The sequence below is a fragment of the Brassica napus genome, chromosome A9, assembly GCF_020379485.1.
Source record: "Brassica napus cultivar Da-Ae chromosome A9, Da-Ae, whole genome shotgun sequence".
Taxonomy (NCBI): domain Eukaryota; kingdom Viridiplantae; phylum Streptophyta; class Magnoliopsida; order Brassicales; family Brassicaceae; genus Brassica; species Brassica napus.
The window spans coordinates 12995179-13002882 of NC_063442.1; the positions used below are offsets into that span (position 1 = coordinate 12995179).

A 7704-nucleotide genomic window follows, 5' to 3' on the forward strand; every position below is an offset into this window, starting at 1 on the left:
GTTTGAATAGGATAGGAAAGTTCCCGTGTGTGAACGACTTGACTATAAAATTCGATTCGTTTATTTCAGGAGGAGCTATCATTTTCTATTTTTATTCAAAGAAAGTAACAAAGTGTATTATTTTCTACCTGGATTATCAAAAAAAAAAGTGTTTTTTTGTCCTTTTTCTAAATTGTATTGGAATGTTTTTCTCCAATTCCCTTTACGCGAATCTTTTTTTTGTCTAATAAAGGAATATGTCTTGGACCCTACCTCTACTAATCTATATTATTAAAACTGAAGTATCTCTTGGTAATATATGAAAATTTAGATAGTAGATTAAATAACAGTTGTTTGGAAACAAGAATAGCAGATTAAATATTTTTTTATTTACATATTTAGTCACTGTATTTATTTCTCATTTACAGATTATGTCGTTTGGAAACTTGGATAGCAGATTAAATAAAATTGTTTGGAATCACGGATATCATATTAAATATTTTTTTATTTACATATTTAGCCATTGCATTTCTTTCTTATTTACAAATCTGTCACTTCACTTAAAATCAAAAGATTAAATTAATTACAATGAATTGTTATTTCTTTTTGCTGAAAATAAAAACACAAACTATAATATATAGTATATATTAATCTGCTACGATACAACTTTTAAGAAAAATCAAATATCATAAAATTAATAATATTTCATAAGAACCTACTATAAAAAGTTAAATTATTTTAAATATAAAAAATCAATAGGTTAATATATGAATATTACAATTACATCAAATTGCATTAAGCTATAAAATTATAAATATAAAATTACGTACAGTTAAAAAATTATTATCAAACATGTATGTTATAATATAATATATTCTACTCTAAATATATATTACAAAACATAAAAATATAAATGGACATTTTATAAAATCAATGGTTTATAAATTTACATTGAACGCAAGTTAAATCCAACACCCGCGCGGAGACGCGGGTCAAGATCTAATGAATATTTATGGCTAATCATTCTTACTATATGCGAAAGTGCTAATAAACTGAATTGAGAAAAATAAGAAAGTCAAAAAGAAAAAAATAACCCCACTGCCAACCGTTTTTGCTCTTTCTTAAAATGTGTTTGGTGTTACTTCTAACAGGTGTCAATCAAACACTTAACATCGTTTAGGACAAAGAGGAAAAGATTAATAATCATGTAACACCATAACCATAACCGTTCACGGCTAATGAATTTTCCACGTCCGCTCATTCTACCCGTAAATCCCATGCGATGGATGATACGCAAATCAACTCTTTTAAACTTTTAAACATACACTACCATATGCCACAAACCGTGATATTTCAAATCTGTTCTACTGAAATTTCAGTGAGATTCATATGAAGATCATGGCTCATGCATACTATGTAGTATATAATAGCCCTACTAGTACGACGGTCTCTGCTATGGTCAACAAGCTCTTGTGTAGAGATTTACATTAAACCAAGTCGCTAAACTTAAGTAAATGACAATGGTAGAAAGACACTTTTTCTACCAACTTGAGCAGTTGGATTTATGCTTAACCAACTTAATTGATAATCCATACACGCCATTATGTCTGTATTGTATTTGAACAAAGACCTTCATTCACTCCAAGTTATGGAGTTATCTCTGATTTATGAAACTGTTAGTTATGTGACTGAGAGTGTCAAACTTGACCCATATTTGTAAAGCAAGGGCGAAGCCAAAAGGCTACATCAATCATATACTAGAATGATTTGAGTACATAGCCTGTTACACGACTTCAAAAGCCAGAAATAGATTTCAAAGATTACATTGGTGGATGAGTGCCTTGCATGATGAAATACGAACATTGGCTACTTTGGACTGCTAGTGCGCATGGGCCTTACACATGAAATCTAAATGGGGCATAAGAGACAAAATTAGAAAATCCGAAAACTTGATTTGAAGATGAATGGATATCCGGACGCCCCTGCTAAATACCATAGAAGTTTCGGTTTACCATTAAACAGAAAACACTAGTGTAATCGGGGAAATTCTTAAAAACGTCAAGAAATTGTGACCTTCATAGATAGAGCATGAAATGAGGGTAAAGCGAGAAGTTTGGAGTCAACCTAAAATACGATGAATCTTCTTGGTTATATATCTGAACCATGAAGTGAACCGGATCAAACCATCATATAACCATCTAATAAACACTCTTTCGCTCAGTTTACTGTAAGACATGCTATAACTAAAGAAGCAGTTTCTTGATCGAAACCAAATGAGATTTTCAGTGATTTTTCAAGCAACCGTTGTAATCTTTTTCTTTTATACAACTTTTCCATACTGATGTCAAGTAATGAACTGCATGAATAATGCCGAACCAGCATTCGGTTTTTGATTTTTTCATCGATAACATGAAAGAAGAACAAAAGACATGTTTTATTAGTGACAACCACATGTAAGTTCCGCCTTCACCAATTTGTTATCACTTCTATATCGTTCTTTCTTCTAAGCGATACAATGGAATAAAACCCCACATATTCTAATATCTTTAGTGGTCACAACTTCTAAAGAAACGCAAAGAACATAGTCACGTTCATATATGCAACATTTTTTAAATTACTCAGATTCAAATGTATCCCTAAGATATTCTAATATCTTTAGTGGTCACAACTTCTAAAGAAATGCAAAGAACATAGTCACGTTCTTATATGAAATATTTTTAAATTGCTCAGATTCAAATGTATCTCTAAGAGAAATCCACCAAATATTTCCACTGCGTACCTCAGTTCTGCTGCTCAAATTGGTAAATAGGACATGTGAAAAATCGAGAGCAGTACACCAATCACATAACCTCTTTTCTAACTTCTTGTAAAATCTGCATGATTTGTCATTGTAAGACAGTATTAACAAGTGATAATATATGTGGGTTCTGATCGAGTTGTTTAGGTCCAAGTACACAACAATCATGGGGCCTCCTGTTGTAGGTCCTCATGCGAAAACCATAATCTGAGTGCATGTGGTTACAAACACCCCTCGAGCAGTCCTAATGATGTTGACCTATGAGACCAATAACCTTGTTTGACATTAACCCACTTAATGATTTCTTCAAAAATAAATGGAAAGTTAAACTCACATTCTGCTAAGGGAAGCAAGATAGTCTGCTTCTGAATCGCTGACATCTCTCCTTAATGAAATTGCTTTGAATATCTAAGTCCGAGAAATTGTTGGAAACTTGTATATACTTCAACCTAAATTACACATATATTGGATTACTTTTGGTTTATTTTTACCAATCTAATTTTAACAACTTAATTTTTATTTTTTATAAATTCAGATCGATTCCTTCATTATATAAACCAGATTTTGTTTTTGACAAAAGAAAATCCGTGCTAAGTTATGTGTTTGATTGGATTACAATATTAATAGTTGTTGTTTGATTGGATTATAGTGTTAAATCACTGTTTTGATCTCTATTTTTTTAATAATTATGAAGTGTTAACTTTATAAGGAAAATGATTGATGGCTACTTAAAGTATTGGCCACGACATTGTTAGCCATGCAGATTAAACTATTGTATCCAAACTATATAAAATGCATGTTAAGTATGGTAACATTCTTCAATTTAATGATGTTATAGCTTACTTTTTAAAATCAGAGACAATGACATGGACATCGGAGAATTTAACTCCTTCACTTTGACCGTTTGATCGATTAAAATCATATACACTCGACCCAAATAAAAGTATTAACTGACCCAACCCACTCCAATATACACAAAAATATGGGCCTCAAATTTTCAATGTTGGCCCAATAAGAAACTCAGAAAGAAGTGGAGAGATTGTCTATTTTGTCGCGAAAAAAAAGGAAAATATAAAAATTAGGGTTTGGATTCAAAATTGTGAGAAATAAAGGAAGTTAGCGAAATTGCGTGTTATTAACCAAAATCGAGAAGCAAAAGTGATCATGTATTATGTCTCAATAACATGTCTTTTGTATCTTTGGATGTCTTAAAATGTTTCAAGTCTCATGTATTTCACATTCTTTTTGAATTATTAATATCTTATTTTTTTATGTCTAACATTGTGAACTGGTCTCAACGATTGTTACATGTTTTGTGTTATGCAATATCTCAACTTTGATTTAGCTTGATTTTGGTGTCTGCTTTTCACGAAGATACATAACAAAGAGGATATGGAGTTGAAGAAATTGGGTCAGCTAGATTTTGAATGGGTTGGGTGGGTCAGATTTTAATTGACTAGACGGCCAGTCAAACGAAGTCATTTCCAATTAATGTAATTAAGCTTATAATATTAATTACATAACATGTATAACATATATTTTATATAGCTAGGTATATATTAGTTTAGTCTAAATATCTAGCATGTAGTGGCCGTAGTTCACGTAGCTAGTTTTCATTTTCCAAATTTTAAAACATAATTTTTTAATTAAATTTTATATTGATTAATCAAAGAATAGAGGACATTTACAGAAAGAACTAGAGTAGCTAAAGGACTATTGTATCATCAAAAACAGAGGATCTCTTTTATGTTAAAATTAAAAAACTTATGTTAAAATAAGAAAAAACTATTGCCTTGTAAAAACTTCTAGCCATCTTCTTAACAGTCCTACAAATTTGTGACTCCCAATGTACTTCAAAGACGAGATCCTATTCCGAATGGATTTGTCTATGCGCCTAATATTAACGGATATGTATCCCACATTAGAAAATCAATGGGACATTAAGTAATATATAAAGGGTTAGGGCCAATCCACTGATTGCCAATTGGTTTTGAGTTGGAAGCTCATAATAAACCCGAATCTAACATGGTATCAGAGCCAAGATCCTAATAAGTTAAACCCCTAATTAATATTAACCCTACCCGACCGAGTATATAGGTCGTAATTGACTCGCTCGACCGAGTATAACTGTCTTAAAAAGTTTCCGAGATTTCTGGCCGATAAGAGCCATCATCTCGAGGAGGGGTATTAAGGGATATATATCCCACATTGGAAAATCAATGGGACATTAAGTAATATATAAAAGGTTAGGGCCAATCCACTGATTGCCAATTGGTTTTGAGTTGGAAGCCCATAATAAACCCGAATCTAACTCCTAATCATCGTATCAGTGCTCAACCAAACCCCTTGATGCCTTCTTGAGTTACACTCCTTCCAGATAAGATAAATAGAAGTTTGAAAAATCATCCTCAAAATAATACTATCCAGCTTATTGCGTCTCTGCCTCAACAGAGATCTTACCGTTATCACCCAATCTGGTGATGCTGAAGATCCCAATAAATTGACAGTGAGTGTTGTCCAGATAGTGAAAGTGAAAGAGCATGCAAAGAAGATGTGATCCCTACTTTTCTCTCTCCCCACAAAGCATACAACCTTGAGTGATTCCCCAACTCTGCTTACGAATTCTAGTTGAAAGTCTATCTCTAAAAGCAAGCCAGACTATGAATGACTGACGTGGAACCCCTTGAGTAAACCAGACAAGCGAGTGCCACCTAACTTCAGGTCCTCTTGTTCTAATCTGATCCCATGTTCTTTGGGAAAAGAAAAAGTCCTTATAGTCGTTGTGTTTCCATAGCATGACGTCCTGTCCCCTAGACTCGTCCGGTTTCTGAGCATTCTCAATCTTTACGTAAGCTGCCTCAACAACTCTTCTACCTCTATTTCGCATAGCCCAAGCTCCATTGTTACAAGCCTCTGAGACCAGCGCTTTACGAGGTATTCCAAAGTAACACGGCTCATGTTAAAACATATATTAGCTTTTTAAATATCAATGAATGGGCTTTACTGCAACAAGCCCAAGAAATTTCTTGAACGGACGATCCGAGAAGGCAGCAACTACTTCTGTTATTTTAGTTTTGTGTTTTCAAAATTATTTTTCTAATTCATACATGTTGGTTTTATTTTTCTAATTCATACATGTTGGTTTAAAGGGAAATTACATGTTTACCACTTTCATGATACCACTTTTCATTTTTACCACCACTAAGGAGACATTTTCAAAAATACTTTCTTCGTTAAGTAGCAAAAGAAATTTATATATCCTTGTTATTTATATATATAATAAATCATTATTTAAATAAAAAAAAAGTAATTTTACGTTTTCGAATTATACTTTTTCAAATTTTAACTTTTTTTTAATTTTTTTTTCAAATTTCTTTTAAAAAAACGAAAATTATGTTTGAAACTATTTTTTAAAAATTTTATATATTTTTTAAGTATTTATTTATATATTTATTAGAATCCTAAATTTCACATTCCAAAAACCCTACCCCAAATCCTAAGTCTAGATTAGTTAACCCTAAGGGTATAATTGTCTTTTACCTTTCATTAAAGTGAGGGTAAAAGTGGTTAGTGTAAACATAAAAAGTAGTACTATGAATATCTTATTTGTGGCAATTTCCCTTGGTTTAAAGAGGTAAAGAAGATTAAAAACAGACAAAGATTTACCTTTTCATTTTATTTTATTATATGATATGTTGATATGTGATTACATTCTTATAGTATTGTAGACTCAACTGGTGTTTAGAAAAAAAAGTATATAAGACAATAAAAAAAGTTAGAGAAAATGAAAAGGAATAAGAACAGACTGTATAATTTTTATGTCAGTTTTTAAAATTTATAAGGAATGTAATAATAAAAATCTGTAAAATCATTATCCCCACATTTTATGGCCAAACACCTAGTATGATATATTAGTTATATACTATTTTGTATTACGTATTTTTAAAATTTCCTATATATTAATAGAGAAACATTTAAAAAGTTATAACATTTAAAAAGTTAAAACATGTAGTTTGTATTAATTAAAAAAGTATCATGTTGAGTTGTTACGTAATTGAAATGCTAAGTTTGCTTACGTGGCCGACTTGAAAATCAATTGAGAATTTTGTTAGTCCAAAATTAAATTGCTAGGGAATATTATATTATATAATATGTCCATTATAGATCATTCATTTATCAAATTAAAATTATTGTATATTATTTCCTTAAATAAAACCTACGAGATTACCTAATGTGATTAAGATATATATAACAACTAATGATTTTAAATAATAAAGTTTTGCTAACAATCTGTATACTTTCTATCGTTTTTTTAATTATTTGTTATTAAAATAAATTACACAAATAAAATAATCATATAATAAAAATTTAGATTTTTTTGTATGTGTTGTATTTTGATTTTTTTTTAAACGAGTATAAATTATTAAAACTGTTAAAAGTCTCACATAAACTTTTGTGATCAAGATTTAAATTTTTTCTATAATAAGATACAATGATTAAAAAATCATATGAATAAATAATTTTATTTTAATAGGTCTTTATGTTTATATATATATATATATATATATCGTTTAAATTAAACTATACATCATATGAAAATACATACTTATATTTTGATATCTGCGTTGAACATATATTGAAAAATTAATATTTTAATTTTGAAATCTTCATTGTTTTTTTAAATAATTATAAATTATTGAAACCACTAAACATTCCACATTTAAAAAGAATTTTTGGTGTAAAATTTTGTTACACAAATATGCAAATAATCATAAAATCATATGAGTAGAAACTTTATTTAATAAATATTCATATTAAAAATATACTATATATTTATGTTAATATCATTTAAATTTAATTATATATCATATACGATAGATAAAATTGACTGTTTTGATTTATTTATCCTAAATGATTGCGAATAAACA

At 29.8% G+C, this 7704-nt stretch overlaps 1 pseudogene; it reads right to left on the reverse strand.

The window, feature by feature from the left end:
* Positions 1 to 1964: 1964 nt before the first annotated feature.
* LOC125578060 lies at positions 1965 to 5663 on the reverse strand (annotated as a pseudogene).
* Positions 5664 to 7704: the final 2041 nt, after the last annotated feature.